The 20,926-nt window shown below is 51.7% G+C and overlaps 1 long non-coding RNA gene across 4 annotated transcripts in view; it reads left to right on the top strand.

Annotated features, from left to right (window-relative positions):
• Positions 1-20,926, top strand: part of LOC137528599 (uncharacterized) — a 282,718-nt gene that overhangs the window by 53,420 nt on the left and 208,372 nt on the right. For all 4 annotated transcript variants that reach the window (XR_011023436.1, XR_011023434.1, XR_011023435.1 and 1 more), the window contains exon 3: positions 14,897-14,967. This is a non-coding gene — a long non-coding RNA (uncharacterized lncRNA). The remainder of the gene's footprint in view (positions 1-14,896; positions 14,968-20,926) is intronic.

Here is a 20,926-nt window from a genome sequence, read left to right as displayed (position 1 = left end):
GCCCCTGTCTGCAAGAACCAAAGGCTTCCCTCTTCCTAAGAAAGGTTTTTTTTCCGCCTCAGGTTTACTTTACAGACTAAAAATCTACTCAGCAGCACTGAAAAGGCTTGGCGTTTCTTTAACAGCATCAGAACTTAGTTTTTCTTACCCAAGCCTCATTTTTAGCTGCACAGAAGCTAAGCTCCGCCCCATCAAAGAAATCTGCCCGGGCATTTTTCCCCTGATGCTGTGCAAAGCATGATGGGATTTCTGATGTTGTTGTTCTCGTTGCCTAGTAGCTGTGAGAGGTGATCAGGACACAGGACAGTTGGAACTGTGTCTCATGCTCCCTGTCACCTCCTTTCAACCAAAAAGATGGCAGCCCCCATGACAAAGATGGTTGCCCCCATGACAAAGATTCCTGCCCTCATGAAATCAAACATTTGCCTGTTCTTTTAAAACAGGGTGGGTAAGAGATTTTATTACCTATCTATTTTAATTAACATAACTAATGTAACTTAATGACAGTATGTTTGTTTCGGCTGAAGTTCCCCTTTAAGTTAATGAGATTGGCCCAATTCCAAGCTGCATTTAATTTGCATAAAACTTGTATTCTGAATCCTCTCCTTTACGTACTTTGCACTGTATTACTGTAGGTATGTCGTATTGCACACTCAGTTATAAAGTTATATATCGAGAAGGCATGATGGAGGACTTCTGAAATAGGACAAAAATGTAGCTACCGAGTTCTCTGCGAGGGTTGAATATACGGGCGACGGAGACGTTTAACCCTTCATACACGGGTAACGGAGACCGGAGATCCAGGCATTCGCCGTTTTTCGTATATTTAGTAAGGCACCTTTGCTCTTTTGTCAGAGCTGAAGATAGCAGCGCCGTATAAAGTGGGTCAAGTCATTAGCATCTATCAGCGGCTTCATCACTGACTAATGACGGTTGGCGCATTGTCACTGCGCTGCGTCCTCATCAATAATGTAGAGGAGACGCTGGAGCTGGGAGTCGGAAGCACCTGTGCCATCGTTAGACTCTGAATAATTTATTACGCATACAATATGTCAACCGCGGAAAAGCGATTCAGTATACAGAGCGTTACCCCACATGTGACATTCTCTGCTCCCGGCACCTCCGTGGCCCCGTCTTGTGATGTCAGTATACAGAGCGTTACCCCACATGTGACATTCTCTGCTCCCGGCACCTCCGTGGCCCCGTCTTGTGATGTCAGTATACAGCGCGTTACCCCACATGTGACATTCGCTGCACCCGACACCTCCGTGGCCCCGTCTTGTGATGTCAGTATACAGCACGTTACCCCACATGTGACTTTCTCTGCTCCCGGCACCTCCGTGGCCCCGTCTTGTGATGTCAGTATACAGCGCGTTACCCCACATGTGACTTTCTCTGCTCCCGGCACCTCCGTGGCCCCGTCTTGTGATGTCAGTATACAGCACGTTACCCCACATGTGACTTTCTCTGCTCCCGGCACCTCCGTGGCCTCGTCTTGTGATGTCAGTATACAGCACGTTACCCCACATGTGACTTTCTCTGCACCCGGCACCTCCGTGGCCCCGTCTTGTGATGTCAGTATACAGCGCGTTACCCCACATGTGACATTCGCTGCACCCGGCACCTCCATGGCCCCGTCTTGTGAATTCAGTATACAGCACGTTACCCCAGATGTGACATTCGCTGCACCCGACACCTCCGTGGCCCCGTCTTGTGATGTCAGTATACAGCACGTTACCCCATATGTGACATTCTCTGCACCCGACACCTCCGTGGCCCCGTCTTGTGATGTCAGTATACAGCACGTTACCCCACATGTGACATTCTCTGCACCCGACACCTCCGTGGCCCCGTCTTGTGATGTCAGTATACAGCGCGTTACCCCAGATGTGACATTCGCTGTACCCGGCACCTCCGTGGCCCCATCTTGTGATGTCAGTATACAGCGCGTTACCCCACATGTGACATTCTCTGCACCCGGCACCTCCATGGCCCCATCTTGTGATGTCAGTATACAGCACGTTGCCCCACATGTGACATTCTCTGCACCCGGCACCTCCGTGGTCCCGTCTTGTGAATTCAGTATACAGGGCGTTACCCGTTACCCCACATGTGACATTCGCTGCACCCGGCACCTCCGTGGCCCCGTCTTGTGATGTCAGTATACAGCGCGTTACCCCACATGTGACATTCTCTGCACCCGTCACCTCCGTGGCCCCGTCTTGTGATGTCAGTATACAGCACGTTACCCCACATGTGACATTCGCTGCACCCGACACCTCCGTGGCCCCATCTTGTGATGTCAGTATACAGCGCGTTACCCCACATGTGACATTCTCTGCACCCGGCACCTCCGTGGCCCCGTCTTGTGATGTCAGTATACAGCGCGTTACCCCACATGTGACATTCTCTGCACCCGACACCTCCGTGGCCTCGTCTTGTGAATTCAGTATACAGCGCGTTACCCCACATGTGACATTCTCTGCACCCGACACCTCCGTGGCCCCGTCTTGTGATGTCAGTATACAGCACGTTACCCCATATGTGACATTCTCTGCACCCGACACCTCCGTGGCCCCGTCTTGTGATGTCAGTATACAGTGCGTTACCCCACATGTGACATTCGCTGCACCCGGCACCTCTGTGGCCCCGTCTTGTGATGTCATTATACAGCACGTTACCCCACATGTGACATTCGCTGTACCCGGCACCTCCGTGGCCCCGTCTTGTGATGTCAGTATACAGCACGTTACCCCACATGTGACATTCTCTGCACCCGGCACCTCCGTGGCCCCGTCTTGTGATGTCAGTATACAGCACGTTACCCCACATGTGACATTCGCTGCACCCGGCACCTCTGTGGCCCCGTCTTGTGATGTCAGTATACAGCACGTTACCCCACATGTGACATTCTCTGCACCCGGCACCTCCGTGGCCCCGTCTTGTGATGTCAGTATACAGAGCGTTACCCCACATGTGACATTCTCTGCACCCGGCACCTCCGTGGCCCCGTCTTGTGATGTCAGTATACAGCACGTTACCCCACATGTGACATTCTCTGTACCCGGCACCTCCGTGGCCCCGTCTTGTGATGTCAGTATACAGTGCGTTACCCCACATGTGACATTCGCTGCACCCGACACCTCCGTGGCCCCGTCTTGTGATGTCAGTATACAGCGCGTTATCCCATATGTGACATTCTCTGCATCCGGCACCTCCGTGGCCCCATCTTGTGATGTCAGTATACAGCGCGTTACCCCACATGTGACATTCGCTGCACCCGGCACCTCCGTGGCCCCGTCTTGTGATGTCAGTATACAGCGCGTTACCCCACATGTGACATTCGCTGCTCCCGGCACCTCCGTGGCCCCGTCTTGTGATGTCAGTATACAGCACGTTACCCCATATGTGACATTCTCTGTACCCGGCACCTCCGTGGCCCCGTCTTGTGATGTCAGTATACAGAGCGTTACCCCACATGTGACATTCTCTGCTCCCGGCACCTCCGTGGCCCCGTCTTGTGATGTCAGTATACAGAGCGTTACCCCACATGTGACATTCTCTGCACCCGGCACCTCCGTGGCCCCGTCTTGTGATGTCAGTATACAGTGCGTTACCCCACATGTGACATTCGCTGTACCCGGCACCTCCGTGGCCCCGTCTTGTGATGTCAGTATACAGCGCGTTACCCCACATGTGACATTCGCTGCACCTGGCACCTCCGTGGCCCCGTCTTGTGATGTCAGTATACAGCACGTTACCCCACATGTGACATTCGCTGCACCTGGCACCTCCGTGGCCCCGTCTTGTGATGTCAGTATACAGCACGTTACCCCACATGTGACATTCGCTGCACCCGACACCTCCGTGGCCCCGTCTTGTGATGTCAGTATACAGCACGTTACCCCACATGTGACATTCGCTGCACCCGGCACCTCTGTGGCCCCGTCTTGTGATGTCAGTATACAGCGCGTTACCCCACATGTGACATTCGCTGCACCCGGCACCTCCGTGGCCCCGTCTTGTGATGTCAGTATACAGAGCGTTACCCCACATGTGACATTCTCTGCTCCCGGCACCTCCGTGGCCCCGTCTTGTGATGTCAGTATACAGCACGTTACCCCACATGTGACATTCGCTGCACCCGACACCTCCGTGGCCCCGTCTTGTGATGTCAGTATACAGCACGTTACCCCACATGTGACATTCGCTGCACCCGACACCTCCGTGGCCCCGTCTTGTGATGTCAGTATACAGCACGTTACCCCATATGTGACATTCTCTGCACCCGACACCTCCGTGGCCCCGTCTTGTGATGTCAGTATACAGCGCGTTACCCCGCATGTGACATTCTCTGCACCCGGCACCTCCGTGGCCCCGTCTTGTGATGTCAGTATACAGCACGTTACCCCACATGTGACATTCTCTGCACCCGGCACCTCCGTGGCCCCGTCTTGTGATGTCAGTATACAGGGCGTTACCCCACATGTGACATTCTCTGCACCCGGCACCTCCGTGGCCCCGTCTTGTGATGTCAGTATACAGTGCGTTACCCCACATGTGACATTCTCTGCACCCGGCACCTCCGTGGCCCCGCCTTGTGAATTCAGTATACAGCACGTTACCCCACATGTGACATTCTCTGCTCCCGGCACCTCCGTGGCCCCGTCTTGTGATGTCAGTATACAGAGCGTTACCCCACATGTGACATTCTCTGCACCCGGCACCTCCGTGGCCCCGTCTTGTGATGTCAGTAAACAGCACGTTGCCCCACATGTGACATTCGCTGCACCCGGCACCTCCATGGCCCCGTCTTATGATGTCAGTATACAGAGCGTTACCCCACATGTGACATTCTCTGCTCCCGGCACCTCCGTGGCCCCGTCTTGTGATGTCACTATACAGCACGTTACCCCACATGTGACATTCTCTGCACCCGACACTTCCATGGCCCTGTCTTGTGATGTCACTATACAGCACGTTACCCCATATGTGACATTCTCTGCACCCGACACTTCCGTGGCCCCGTCTTGTGATGTCACTATACAGCACGTTACCCCACATGTGACATTCTCTGCATCCAACACCTCCGTGGCCCCGTCTTGTGAATTCAGTAAACAGCACGTTGCCCCACATGTGACATTCGCTGCACCCGGCACCTCCATGGCCCCGTCTTATGATGTCAGTATACAGAGCGTTACCCCACATGTGACATTCTCTGCTCCCGGCACCTCCGTGGCCCCGTCTTGTGATGTCACTATACAGCACGTTACCCCACATGTGACATTCTCTGCACCCGACACTTCCGTGGCCCTGTCTTGTGATGTCACTATACAGCACGTTACCCCATATGTGACATTCTCTGCACCCGACACCTCCGTGGCCCCGTCTTGTGATGTCACTATACAGCACGTTACCCCATATGTGACATTCTCTGCACCCGACACCTCCGTGGCCCCGTCTTGTGAATTCAGTATACAGGGCGTTATCCCACATGTGACATTCGCTGCACCCGACACCTCCGTGGCCCCATCTTGTGATGTCAGTATACAGTTAAATGTCAGTTAAATATACCATATAGGAGACACACACAGTGATATTTGAGAAGTGAAATGAAGTTTATTGCATTTACAGAAAGTGCGCAATAATTGTTTAAACAAAATTAGGCAGGTGCACAAATTTGGGCACCACAAAAAAAAAATGAAATCAATATTTAGTAGATCCTCCTTTTGCAGAAATTACAGCCTCTACACGCTTTCTGTAGGTTCCAATGAGAGTCTGGATTCTAGTTGAACGTATTTTGGACCATTCCTCTTTACAAAACATCTCTAGTTCATTCAGGTTTGATGGCTTCCGAGCATGGACAGTAGTGTTGGGCGAACACCTGGATGTTCGGGTTCGCCGAACATGGCCGCGATGTTCGGGTGTTCGCGCCGAACTCCGAACATAATGGAAGTCAATGGGGACCCGAACTTTCGTGCTTTGTAAAGCTTCCTTACATGCTACATACCCCAAATTTGCAGGGTATGTGCACCTTGAGAGTGGGTACAAGAGGAAAAAAAATATTTGAAAAAGACCTTATAGTTTTTGAGAAAATTGATTGTAAAGTTTCAAAGGAAAAACTGTCTTTTAAATGCCATTTTTCTTTGAAAATGTCATTTTTCTTTGCACAGGTAACATGCTTTTTGTCGCCATGCAGTCATAAATGTAATACAGATAAGAGGTTCCAGGAAAAGTTCCGGTAACGCTAACCCAGCAGCAGCACACGTAATGGAACAGGAGGAGGGCGGCGCAGGAGGAGAAGGCCACGCTTTGAGACACAACAACCCAGGCCTTGCATGAGGACAAGAAGCGTGTGGATAGCAATGCATTTTGCCGCCATGCAGGCATAAATGTAATACAGATAAGAGGTTCCGTAAAAAGGGACCGGCAACGCTAACCCAGCAGCAGCACACGTGATGGAACAGGAGGAGGCGCAGGAGGAGAAGGCCACGCTTTGAGACACAACAACCCAGGCCTTGCATGAGGACAAGAAGCGTGCGGATAGCAATGCTTTTTGCCGCCATGCAGTCATAAATGTAATACAGATAAGAGGTTCCGTAAAAAGGGACCGGCAACGCTAACCCAGCAGCAGCACATGTGATGGAACAGGAGGAGGCGCAGGAGGAGAAGGCCACGCTTTGAGACACAACAACCCAGGCCTTGCATGAGGACAAGAAGCGTGCGGATAGCAATGCATTTTGCCGCCATGCAGTCATAAATGTAATACAGATAAGAGGTTCTGTAAAAAGGGACCGGCAACGCTAACCCAGCAGCAGCACACGTGATGGAACAGGAGGAGGCGCAGGAGGAGAAGGCCACGCTTTGAGACACAACAACCCAGGCCTTGCATGAGGACAAGAAGCGTGCGGATAGCAACGCATTTTGCCGCCATGCAGTCATAAATGTAATACAGATAAGAGGTTCCGTAAAAAGGGACCGGCAACGCTAACCCAGCAGCAGCAGCACACATGATGGAACAGGAGGAGGCGCAGGAGGAGAAGGCCACGCTTTGAGACACAACAACCCAGGCCTTGCATGAGGACAAGAAGCGTGCGGATAGCAATGCATTTTGCCGCCATGCAGTCATAAATGTAATACAGATGAGAGGTTCAATAAACAGGGACCGGAAACGCTAACCTATCACAGATGTTCACTGTTCATGTTACTTGGTTGGGGTCCGGGAGTGTTGCGTAGTCGTTTCCAATCCAGGATTGATTCATTTTAATTTGAGTCAGACGGTCTGCATTTTCTGTGGAGAGGCGGATACGCCGATCTGTGACGATGCCTCCGGCAGCACTGAAACAGCGTTCCGACATAACGCTGGCTGCCGGGCAAGCCAGCACCTCTATTGCGTACATTGCCAGTTCGTGCCAGGTGTGTAGCTTAGAGACCCAATAGTTGAAGGGTGCAGATGGATTGTTCAACACGGCTACGCCATCTGACATGTAGTCCTTGACCATCTTCTGCAGGCGAGCAGTGTTGTAGGTGGAACTGGGCAATTGCTGTTCTGTGGGCTGCTGCATGGGTGTCAGAAAGTTTTGCCACTCCAAGGACACTGCCGATACCATTCCCTTGTGGGCACTAGCTGCAGCTTGCGTTCTTTGTTCCCCTCCACGTCCTGGGTTTGCGGAAGTCAGTCTGTCGGCGTGGAACTGGCTAGAGGAGGAGGATGTCAATCTCCTCTCTAATGTCTCCACAAGGGCCTGCTGGTATTCTTCCATTTTGACCTGTCTGACAGTTTCTCCAATGAGTTTGGGAACATTGTCTTTGTACCGTGGATCCAGAAGGGTATAAACCCAGTAATCCACGTCGTCCAGAATTCGAACAACGTGCGGGTCGCGTTCGATGCAGTCTAGCATGAATTGAGCCATGTCTGCCACAGTCCTAACAGAATCCTTATCATGTTCTTCTGAGCTTGACGCACCCTCATCATCATCACCAGCATCACACCGTCGCCCACCTTCTTCCTCGTCTTCTTCTGCTGTCCATTCCCGCTGAATCATGGAAGTCCAACGTGCACCGCTCTGTCCCTCGGCAGTGGGGGCGTCCAAGTCCTGCTCCAACTCCAGCTGTTCCTCGTCCTCTTCTTCAGCATAGCTGCCGGGAGGACCAGCGTTTCCTGAGGCAGATTGCCTGATGTTGGTATCATCATCGCGCTGATCGTTGTCCTCTTGAGATTCCCCCACTTGCATCCTGACTGCGGCTTCCTTGATCTGCAGCATTGATTTTTTCAGCAAATACAGCAGTGGTATCGTAATGCTGAGTGAAGAGTTGTCACCGCTCACAAGCAACGCGGATTGCTCAAAATTTTGGAGGACTTGGCAGAGGTCCAACATGGTGGCCCAATCAGATCCACAGAAGCTTGGTAGCTGTCCGGATGCGCCTCGGTACTGCGCCGTCATGTACTGGACCACTGCACTCTTCTGCTCGCAAAAGCGTGCTAGCATGTGCAGCGTCGAATTCCAGCGCGTGGGTACGTCACACACCAAGCGATGGTTCGGTAGATTGAACCGCTCCTGCATCTTGGTGAGTCCCTCCGAAGCGGTACTGGACTTTCGGAAATATTTGGCCACTCGTCGCACCTTCAGCAGAAGATCTGCCACGCCTGGGTATGTCCTCAGGAACCGCTGAACAACTAGGTTCATAACGTGTGCCAGGCAAGGGATGTGTCTCAGCTTAGCCAACTTTAAAGCGCAAATGAGATTGCTCCCATTGTCACACACAACCATGCCTGGTTTCAGGTCCAGCGGTGCCAGCCACAAATCGGTCTGTTCCTTGATTCCCTTCCAAATTTCTTCACCTGTGTGCTGCTTATCTCCAAGGAAGATCAGCTTCAGTAAGGCTTGCTGACGCATGGCAACAGCTGTGCTGCACTGCTTCCACGACCCTATTGCTGGGTTACCGATGCCGGATGAGGTACTGCTTTGAGAGGCGTTGGAGGAGAAGGAGTCAGAGTCGAGGTAGGTGCTGCTGTTATCTCTGAGGGACGCCGGTCCAGCAGTTTGCGGCGTGGGCAACACCCGCGCCATAGCCGGTGAGGAGTCGCTGCCAGGCTCCACAAGGTTCACCCAGTGCGCCGTCAGGGAGATGTATCGACCCTGGCCAAAGGCACTCGTCCAGGTGTCTGTGGTGAGGTGAACCTTGCAGGCAACGGCATTTTTCAAGCTTCTGGTTATTTTGCTAACCACGTGCTCATGTAACGCTGGCACTGCAGACCGCGCAAAATAGTATCGGCTGGGAACCACGTAACGTGGGATGGCCAGCGCCATCATGCGCTTGAAGCTGTTTGTCTCCACCACGCAATATGGCAGCATTTTGCAGGCCACAAACTTGGCTATGCTGGCTGTTAGTGCCACGGCCCGGGGGTCATTTGCTGGCAATTTTCTCTTGCGCTCTAACATCTCCAGGACAGACAACTGAACCGTAGGATCCCAGCAGTACAAGCTGACTGGCAGTACAGTGGCAATAGAAGACAATGCTATATACTATGTTATACACTGGTGATGGACGGAAGTACTACTAATCCCAGCAGTACAGTGGCAATAGAAGACAGTGCTATATACTATATTATACACTGGTGATGGACGGATGTACTACTGATCCCAGCAGTACACGCTGACCGGCAGTACAGTGGCAATAGAAGACAATGCTATATACTATGCTATATACTGGTGATGGACGGAAGTACTACTGATCCCAGCAGTACAGTGGCAATAGAAGACAATGCTATATACTATGCTATATACTGGTGATGGACAGATGTACTACTGATCCCAGCAGTACACGCTGACCGGCAGTACAGTGGCAATAGAAGACAATGCTATATACTATGCTATATACTGGTGATGGACGGAAGTACTACTGATCCCAGCAGTAAACGCACGCTGAGCTGACTGGCACTACAGTGCAGTGGCAAATATAGTATAGGAGGCTGGGGGGCCCTGGCTAGCCTAGTTGGTGAGAGAGAGTCTAACCTGCCTGCCTACCCAAAGCTAAACCCAACTTCAAGTGGCGGAGAAATGACGCGGTTCGGGTATTTATTTACCCAAACCACGTGACCCGCTCGGCCAATCGCAGCGCGAGCCGCGTGTTCGTGCCCGAACCACGTGACCCGCTCGGCCAATCACAGCGCGAACCAAACGTTCGGGGAACGTTCGGCCATGCGCTGTCAGGCCGAACATACGTTCGACCGCATGGTCGAACACATGGCCGAACACCACGAGGTGTCCGGCGAAGCCCGAATCGAACTCGAACAGCCCGAAATCCGGGTGAACCCGAACAGTGGCGAACACTGTTCGCCCAACACTAATGGACAGCTCTCATTAACTCACACCACAGATTTTCAATTATATTCAGGTCTGGGGACTGAGATGGCCATTCCAGAACGTTGTACTTGTTCCTCTGCATTAATGCCTTAGTGGATTTTGAGCAGTGTTTTTTTCGGTCGTTGTCTTGTTGAAAGATGCAGCCCCGGCGCAGCTTCAGCTTTGTCACTGATTCCTGGACATTGGTCTCCAAACTCTGCTGATACTGAGTAGAATCCATGCGTCCCTCAACTTTGTGTTTCAAAAATTTTATTGAATTTTACAACTTTAACAGTACAACAAAGCTGTAAACAGAAGTTTATGAATAAAGATGAGTCCGGCACCATCCTCTTAATGCTCTTTTATCTTTATTGTCAGATCACCGACATCTATAACGACGTTTCGGAGGGCAGGCCTCCTTTGTCAAGTAACAGCCAGTATCTGATAAATAGTATCACAGACATTTCTTATATATCTCCCTATTCGAAAACTGACCAATCAGTGCAATATGTCGCTCTATGGCGACCAATCCCCTTACGTCCGCCTAGCGGACCTGATGGGGAACTTCTATTTTGCATATTTGCGCTGTGCCTACCAATAGAGGAGCAGAGGGAGCGGCTATGACGCATGGAGCGAGGACGGACTCTATCTGCCGCCACGTGCAGACTCCGACCAATGAGGAAAGAGTCAAAGGTGTCGTCATGTCAGGCTCCGCCCATCTAGCGAGCGGACCTGACAGGAGACTGATTCCCCAAGGACGGAACTCTCCGCCCTGTGGTTGCGCCGCATCACAGTGTAGCAAGGCGGACGCGTCATCATCCGCCCGCCCACTGTAACTAGGCGACACAGAGGACGCCTCCGCCCAGCGTCAATGCGCTCCCATATAAAAAATCCTAAAACAATATAAAGACCATATCTGAATGCCAACGCATATTCGAATCAATCATACTCATCTACTCCTTTCTTAAATTCCTTTCTTAATTCCTTTCTTAAAGAGCACCATACGCAGCAACAGGATACCTACAAAAACATAAACAAAAACAAAAATATAAATATGTAAATTTAGATAAACGGAAGCATATCATAATCCCTATTCATACCTCTGGGTTCTAAAGTATCAAGTCTACGTATCCAAACTGCTTCTCTATATAGTAATTTTTTAATTCTATCTCCACCCCGTCTCAAAGGCTGGACCTGTTCTAGTATTTGGAAACGCAACTGATTTACTGAATGTCTTGCCTCTGCAAAATGATTAGGTATTGATAATTCTACTGTATTGTTTCTAATAGTACTTTTAAGAGCATTAAGAGGATGGTGCCGGACTCATCTTTATTCATATAAGATTGGAATTGCTGGCTGTCTACTCCAGATCCAGGCACATCCCATTGATATTAGCAGCTGGAAGTGCGGACTGTCTTCACTGTCTATCTTGATTCAGCTACAGGACTGCACCCAGCCATCATGACCACGCCTTCAATTGATGAGCTCATTTTCTCCTATACACCGGAGGATACTGCCAGAATTGTTGCCAAGGTTACATCAGAAGTGGCGTTTTTGAGCACGGTGGATGAAAAAGCCATTGCTAAACAGCTGGAAAAATTGTTAAAAACACGCACTTCACTTGAACTTCATGCCTCTACATTAGCAGAATATGTTAAGGTGGGAAGGATACCACGTGGAATACGGTCCCACGTCAGTCCATTGATGTTTCCTAATGATCCCAACTTTTGTCTCACTTGGACTAAAATTTGGAACAAGGCCTCGTTCGATTCAATGACCTTAACTATTGATCGGATCATGGAGGAAATACCGAAACTAGAGGTACAAATTGTGGAGTTTAAACGGAAGCTTATGGATAATATGAGTACTGATGAATGTGGGAAATTTACTGTGGAAATGGACAATAAAATAGAATCACATAAAAAACAACTACAAATCATCAAGAGAGATAAGTTTCAAAGAGACGCTATGGACTATACATCTGGATACATATATCCATGGCAAAAACCGATGACTAGACGTAGGAAACCGTTACGACCTAAGCCCTCAGGAGGACAAGGGGGCCCACCATCAGAAGGTTCATCTGATTTTTTGGTATCCAATTCCCAATCATCCTCAGACCCCCCAGGAAGCGCAGACGAACGCGCAGAGGGGGCAGGCGGCACAAGTATCAAAAATCGATTGAGGCAACGACCACGGCAGCAGAAAACAATACCAAAGAACACATAGCAGAGACCATAGTAGTAAATATCTCTACAGTAGAATTGACGCCTGCACAGCAGTCTCTGTTGGAGAAAGGACTCTCCTTTGCCCCTACAGCATGGCCACAACCTGTGGATCTGGATATAGACCTCCAGAGGTTTTATCGATCAATACGGCTGAAATATTATTTTAGTGCACCCCAGGCTAGTTTATTTGGTCAATCTCTAGTTACAGACGAAGAATCACTATCTTTACATGGTACCCCATTGAGAATCAAGAGCAAATTCAATCCACCCTCTTGTCAAATCATTGATCAGTTCATGGAAAAAACGAATAAGCAAATTGAAGCTATGCTTCGGACTGTGTCAATGGATAGAACTGTCTTTATTAAACACAATCTTACCATGGATGAGAGAAGAGCAATACAAGAACTTGCCAATAACTCGGCAATCACTATTAAGCAAGCCGATAAAGGCGGGGCGGTAGTGATTATGGACACTATGGAATACAAAAATGAGATATATAGATTATTGGCAGACACATCTACCTATGCCAGATTAGAACAAGATCCAACTAGAGAATATCAAGGGAGGATTGAGTCTATGTTGAAAAGGGCAGTGACAGAGGGAATAATAGATGATAAATTGATGGAATATCTTATTCAAAGACATCCGATTGTCCCGGTTTTTTACATCTGTCCCAAGATACATAAGAGTCTATCCCGGCCACCGGGTCGTCCCATTGTGGCCGGGATAGACTCTATTTTTTCACCTATAGCTAGATATCTAGATGTGGTACTTAGACCGTTTGTGATAGCTGGTAAATCGTACTTGAGAGACACTACGATGTTTATTGAGACTATTAGGAAGTTACCTGAGATACCTGAGGGGGCGCTATTAGTCACTATGGACGTCGAGAGCCTCTACACCTCCATCCCACATGATGGAGGTGTGGAGGCGGTCGAGTCCATCTTGACATGTGCCTCTGACTTTAGTCAGACCCAGGTTAAATTTTTATGTAATTTATTACAAATGTTGTTGACATGTAACTATTTCCTCGTTGAGGACCAATTTTTCTTGCAGCTGAGGGGAACAGCAATGGGCTCGAATGTGGCCCCCTCCTACGCTAACATCTTCATGAATTCATATGAAGAGACGTTTGTTTATACCAATGATATATTTACACAAAATGCCATGTGTTGGCTACGATTCATAGACGATGTCTTCTGCGTGTGGAGGGGGTCACACTCGAGCCTACAACAATTTGTTGATGTTCTGCATTTACAATGTCCAGCGATACGCTTGACTATTCATAGTGATATGCAGAGTGTGAGCTTCCTAGACACAATGGTGGGTATCTCTGGAGGTAGGCTAGGCACAGACCTTTATATTAAGCCTACAGATACTAATTCCACATTGTGTTATGGGAGCTTCCACCCATTGGCTACTAAACGATCAATTCCTATGAGTCAATTTCAGAGGGTGACAAGGATAGTGGACGATGAGGATGTTAGGGAAGTTAGATTAAATGAAATGCAGGATAAATTTAGGAGAAGACAATATCCACGGGGACTGCTGAATAAGGCTAGAGAAAAAATTAAGTCACCAGTGAACAGACAGGGACGACATGGACTTGTCTGTCACAGAAGAATACCTTTTGTGAGTCAATTCAATGTATATAGTGATAGGATTGCGAGCATCATACGCAGCAACTGGAGTCTATTAAAAACAGCATTCCCTCATATTGAGGAGTTTCAAAACTTACCTCTTATGTCATACAAACGGGCTCCCACTTTAAGGGACAAACTAGTCCGGGCAGACATGGGCACCCAGAAGCGGGGTGCAACTTGGTCGACCCGACCTAATGGGACCTACCCATGCCTTAACTGTGTACATTGTCACAGTGTCATAAAGGGGAGCTATATCTGTCATCCACATTTGGGGACAAGATATTATATTAGAGGACAATTTGATTGCAATTCACGTTTTATAGTGTATGCACTCAAATGCCCATGTGGATTTTTATATATAGGACAGACCTCACAACCTATGAAAGTAAGATTGTCAGCCCATAAAAGTACTATTAGAAACAATACAGTAGAATTATCAATACCTAATCATTTTGCAGAGGCAAGACATTCAGTAAATCAGTTGCGTTTCCAAATACTAGAACAGGTCCAGCCTTTGAGACGGGGTGGAGATAGAATTAAAAAATTACTATATAGAGAAGCAGTTTGGATACGTAGACTTGATACTTTAGAACCCAGAGGTATGAATAGGGATTATGATATGCTTCCGTTTATCTAAATTTACATATTTATATTTTTGTTTTTGTTTATGTTTTTGTAGGTATCCTGTTGCTGCGTGTGGTGCTCTTTAAGAAAGGAATTAAGAAAGGAATTTAAGAAAGGAGTAGATGAGTATGATTGATTCGAATATGCGTTGGCATTCAGATATGGTCTTTATATTGTTTTAGGATTGTTTATATGGGAGCGCATTGACGCTGGGCGGAGGCGTCTTCTGTGTCGCCTAGTTACAGTGGGCGGGCGGATGATGACGCGTCCGCCTTGCTACACTGTGATGCGGCGCAACCACAGGGCGGAGAGTTCCGTCCTTGGGGAATCAGTCTCCTGTCAGGTCCGCTCGCTAGATGGGCGGAGCCTGACATGACGACACCTTTGACTCTTTCCTCATTGGTCGGAGTCTGCACGTGGCGGCAGATAGAGTCCGTCCTCGCTCCATGCGTCATAGCCGCTCCCTCTGCTCCTCTATTGGTAGGCACAGCGCAAATATGCAAAATAGAAGTTCCCCATCAGGTCCGCTAGGCGGACGTAAGGGGATTGGTCGCCATAGAGCGACATATTGCACTGATTGGTCAGTTTTCGAATAGGGAGATATATAAGAAATGTCTGTGATACTATTTATCAGATACTGGCTGTTACTTGACAAAGGAGGTCTGCCCTCCGAAACGTCGTTATAGATGTCGGTGATCTGACAATAAAGATAAAAGAGCATTAAGAGGATGGTGCCGGACTCATCTTTATTCATATAAGATTGGAATTGCTGGCTGTCTACTCCAGATCCAGGCACATCCCATTGATATTAGCAGCTGGAAGTGCGGACTGTCTTCACTGTAAACAGAAGTTTAATAAGGTTCACAAACAGGGACAACATAGAGTTGAATGATTGCCTATTGTCATTGAAAGGTGACAGAAAGGCAAGCTACGCTAAATAAAACACTTAAAACAGAGTACATTTGGGTGGAGTATAACCATAGTTTGCTATAAGTGTGCCCGCGTCCCTCAACTTTGACAAGATTCCCAGTCCCTGCGCTGGACACACAGCCCCACAGCATGATGGAACCACCACCATATTTTACTGTAGGTAGCAGGTGATTTTCTTGAAATGTTATGTTGTTTTTCCTCCATGCATAACGCCCTTAGTTACGCTCAAATAACTCAATTTTAGTTTCATCAGTCCACAGCACCTTATTCCAAAATGAAGCTGGCTTGTCCAAATGTGCTTTAGCATACCTCAAGTGACTCTGTTTGTGCTGTGGGCAGAGAAAAGGCTTCCTCTGCATCACTCTCACATACAGCATCTCCTTGTGTAAAGTGCGCCGAATGGTTGAACGATGCACAGTGACTCCATCTGCAGCAAGATGATGTTGTAGGTCTTTGGTGCTGGTCTGTGGGTTGACTCTGACTGTTCTCACCATTCGTCACCATTTGAGAGTTATTTTGAGACCCCCATGTTGTTACTCTTCAGAGAGAATTAAAAGAGGTGGGAAACTTACAATTGAACCCCCTTAAATACTCTTTCTCATAATTGGAATCACCTGTGTATGTAGGTCAGGGGTCACTGAGCTTACCAAGCCAATTTGCAGACCACAACGCGTAAAAAATATGCGTTTCCGCATATCTATGCGTAGGTAATGCGGCAACGCGTATCTTCAGTCAGGAATGCGGAGAAAGCTACGCGTGGCCAGTCCTGTCGGGCCTGTCGGCAAAAACGAAACTAGCTGGCAGCGGGGGACCAGAGGATTAGTGAGTAGCTGCGAGGGCACAGGACTGCTGCAGGGGGCTGGTAGAAGCAGAACTAGCTGGCAGCGGGGGACCAGAGGATTAGTGAGTAGCTGCGAGGGCACAGGACGGCTGCAGGGGGCTGGTAGAAGCAGAACTAGCTGGCAGCGGGGGACCAGAGGATTAGTGAGTAGCTGCGAGGGCACAGGACGGCTGCAGGGGGCTGGTAGAAGCAGAACTACCTGGCGGCGGGGGACCAGAGGATTAGTGAGTGGCTGCGAGGGCACAGGATGGCTGCAGGGGGCTGGTAGAAGCAGAACTAGCTGGCAGTGGGGGACCAGAGGATTAGTGAGTGGCTGCGAGGGCACAGGACTGCTGCAGGGGGCTGGTAGAAGCAGAACTAGCTGGCAGCAGGGGACCAGAGGATTAGTGAGTGGCTGAGAGGGCACAGGACTGCTGCAGGGGGCTGGTAGAAGCAGAACTAGCTGGCAGCGGGGGACCAGAGGATTAGTGAGTGGCTGCGAGGGCACAGGATGGCTGCAGGGGGCTGGTAGAAGCAGAACTAGCTGGCAGCGGGGGACCAGAGGATTAGTGAGTGGCTGCGAGGGCACAGGATGGCTGCAGGGGGCTGGTAGAAGCAGAACTAGCTGGCAGCGGGGGACCAGTGGATTAGTGAGTGGCTGTGAGGTCACAGGACTGCTGCAGGGGGCTGGTAGAAGCAGAGCTAGCTGGCAGCGAGGGACCAGAGGATTAGTGAGTGGCTGTGAGGTCACAGGACTGCTGCAGGGGGCTGGTAGAAGCAGAACTAGCTGGCAGCGGGGGACCAGAGGATTAGTGAGTGGCTGCGAGGGCACAGGACTGCTGCAGGGGGCTGGTAGAAGCAGAACTAGCTGGCAGCGGGGGACCAGAGGATTAGTGAGTGGCTGCGAGGACACAGGATGGCTGCAGGGGGCTGGTAGAAGCAGAACTAGCTGGCAGCGGGGGACCAGTGGATTAGTGAGTGGCTGCGAGGGCACAGGATGGCTGCAGGGGGCTGGTAGAAGCAGAACTAGCTGGCAGCGGGGGACCAGAGGATTAGTGAGTAGCTGCGAGGGCACAGGATGGCTGCAGGGGGCTGGTAGAAGCAGAACTAGCTGGCAGCGGGGGACCAGAGGATTAGTGAGTGGCTGCGAGGGCACAGGATGGCTGCAGGGGGCTGGTAGAAGCAGAACTAGCTGGCAGCGGGGGACCAGAGGATTAGTGAGTGGCTGCGAGGGCACAGGATGGCTGCAGGGGGCTGGTAGAAGCAGAACTAGCTGGCAGCGGGGGACCAGAGGATTAGTGAGTGGCTGTGAGGTCACAGGACTGCTGCAGGGGGCTGGTAGAAGCAGAACTAGCTGGCAGCGGGGGACCAGAGGATTAGTGAGTGGCTGCGAGGGCACAGGACTGCTGCAGGGGGCTGGTAGAAGCAGAACTAGCTGGCAGCGGGGGACCAGAGGATTAGTGAGTGGCTGTGAGGGCACAGGACTGCTGCAGGGGGCTGGTAGAAGCAGAACTAGCTGGCAGCGGGGGACCAGAGGATTAGTCAGTGGCTGCGAGGGCACAGGACTGCTGCAGGGGGCTGGTAGAAGCAGAACTAGCTGGCTGTGGGGGAGCAGAGGATTAGTGAGTGACTGCGAGGGCAAGGGATGGCTGCAGGGGGCTGGTAGAAGCAGAACTAGCTGGCAGCGGGGGACCAGAGGATTAGTCAGTGGCTGCGAGGGCACAGGATGGCTGCAGGGGGCTGGTAGAAGCAGAACTAGCTGGCAGCGGGGGCCAGAGGATTAGTCAGTGGCTGCGTGGGCACAGGAATGCTGCACGGGGTTGGTAGAAGCAGAACTAGCTGGCAGCGGGGGACCAGAGGATTAGTGAGTGGCTGCGAGGGCACAGGACTGCTGCAGGGGGCTGGTAGAAGCAGAACTAGCTGGCAGCGGGGGACCAGAGGATTAGTGAGTGACTGCGAGGGCACAGGACTGCTGCAGGGGGCTGGTAGAAGCAGAACTAGCTGGCAGCGGGGGACCAGAGGATTAGTGAGTGGCTGCGAGGGCACAGGACAGCTGCAGGGGGCTGGTAGAAGCAGAGCTAGCTGGCAGCGAGGGACCAGAGGATTAGTGAGTGGCTGTGAGGTCACAGGACTGCTGCAGGGGGCTGGTAGAAGCAGAACTAGCTGGCAGCGGGGGACCAGAGGATTAGTGAGTGGCTGCGAGGGCACAGGACTGCTGCAGGGGGCTGGTAGAAGCAGAACTAGCTGGCAGCGGGGGACCAGAGGATTAGTGAGTGGCTGAGAGGGCACAGGACTGCTGCAGGGGGCTGGTAGAAGCAGAACTAGCTGGCAGCGGGGGACCAGAGGATTAGTGAGTGGCTGCGAGGGCACAGGACTGCTGCAGGGGGCTGGTAGAAGCAGAACTAGCTGGCAGCGGGGGAGCAGAGGATTAGTGAGTAGCTGCGAGGGCACAGGACTGCTGCAGGGGGCTGGTAGAAGCAGAACTAGCTGGCAGCGGGGGACCAGTGGATTAGTGAGTGGCTGCGAGGGCACAGGATGGCTGCAGGGGGCTGGTAGAAGCAGAACTAGCTGGCAGCGGGGGACCAGAGGATTAGTGAGTGGCTGAGAGGGCACAGGACTGCTGCAGGGGGCTGGTAGAAGCAGAACTAGCTGGCAGCGGGGGACCAGAGGATTAGTGAGTGGCTGCGAGGGCACAGGACCGCTGCAGGGGACTGGTAGAAGCAGAACTAGCTGGCAGCGGGGGACCAGTGGATTAGTGAGTGGCTGCGAGGGCACAGGATGGCTGCAGGGGGCTGGTAGAAGCAGAACTAGCTGGCAGCGGGGGACCAGTGGATTAGTGAGTGGCTGTGAGGTCACAGGACTGCTGCAGGGGGCTGGTAGAAGCAGAGCTATCTGGCAGCAAGGGACCAGAGGATTAGTGAGTGGCTGTGAGGGCACAGGACGGCTGCAGGGGGCTGGTAGAAGCAGAACTAGCTGGCAGCGGGGACCAGAGGATTAGTGAGTGGCTGCGAGGGCACAGGATGGCTGCAGGGGGCTGGTAGAAGCAGAAATAGCTGGCAGTGGGGGGACCAGAGGATTAGTGAGTGCCTGTGAGGGCACAGGATGGCTGCAGGGGGCTGGTAGAAGCAGAACTAGCTGGCAGCGGGGGACCAGAGGATTAGTGAGTGGCTGCGAGGGCACAGGACTGCTGCAGGGGGCTGGTAGAAGCAGAACTAGCTGGCAGTGGGGGGACCAGAGGATTAGTGAGTGGCTGTGAGGGCACAGGATGGCTGCAGGGGGCTGGTAGAAGCAGAACTAGCTGGCAGCGGGGGACCAGAGGATTAGTGAGTGGCTGCGAGGGCACAGGACTGCTGCAGGGGGCTGGTAGAAGCAGAACTAGCTGGCAGCGGGGGAGCAGAGGATTAGTGAGTGGCTGCGAGGGCACAGGACTGCTGCAGGGGGCTGGTAGAAGCAGAACTAGCTGGCAGCGGGGGACCAGAGGATTAGTGAGTGGCTGTGAGGTCACAGGACTGCTGCAGGGGGCTGGTAGAAGCAGAACTAGCTGGCAGCGGGGGACCAGAGGATTAGTGAGTGGCTGCGAGGGCACAGGATGGCTGCAGGGGGCTGGTAGAAGCAGAACTAGCTGGCAGCAGGGGACCAGAGGATTAGTGAGTGGCTGCGAGGGCACAGGATGGCTGCAGGGGGCTGGTAGAAGCAGAACTAGCTGGCAGCGGGGGACCAGAGGATTAGTGAGTGGCTGTGAGGTCACAGGACTGCTGCAGGGGGCTGGTAGAAGCAGAACTAGCTGGCAGCGGGGGACCAGAGGATTAGTGAGTGGCTGTGAGGTCACAGGACTGCTGCAGGGGGCTGGTAGAAGCAGAACTAGCTGGCAGCGGGGGACCAGAGGATTAGTGAGTGGCTGCGAGGGCACAGGACTGCTGCAGGGGGCTGGTAGAAGCAGAACTAGCTGGCAGCGGGGGACCAGAGGATTAGTGAGTGGCTGCGAGGGCACAGGACTGCTGCAGGGGGCTGGTAGAAGCAGAACTAGCTGGCAGCGGGGGACCAGAGGATTAGTAAGTAGCTGCGAGGGCACAGGACGGCTGCAGGGGGCTGGTAGAAGCAGAACTAGCTGGCAGCGGGGGACCAGAGGATTAGTGAGTGGCTGCGAGGGCACAGGATGGCTGCAGGGGGCTGGTAGAAGCAGAACTAGCTGGCAGCGGGGGACCAGAGGATTAGTGAGTGGCTGTGAGGTCACAGGACTGCTGCAGGGGGCTGGTAGAAGCAGAACTAGCTGGCAGCGGGGGACCAGAGGATTAGTGAGTGGCTGTGAGGTCACAGGACTGCTGCAGGGGGCTG

Source organism: Hyperolius riggenbachi, chromosome 8 (genome assembly GCF_040937935.1).
Source record: "Hyperolius riggenbachi isolate aHypRig1 chromosome 8, aHypRig1.pri, whole genome shotgun sequence".
Lineage (NCBI taxonomy): Eukaryota > Metazoa > Chordata > Amphibia > Anura > Hyperoliidae > Hyperolius > Hyperolius riggenbachi.
The sequence above is the reverse complement of the archived record's forward strand: the minus strand, read 5'-3'. Positions and strand labels throughout refer to the sequence as shown.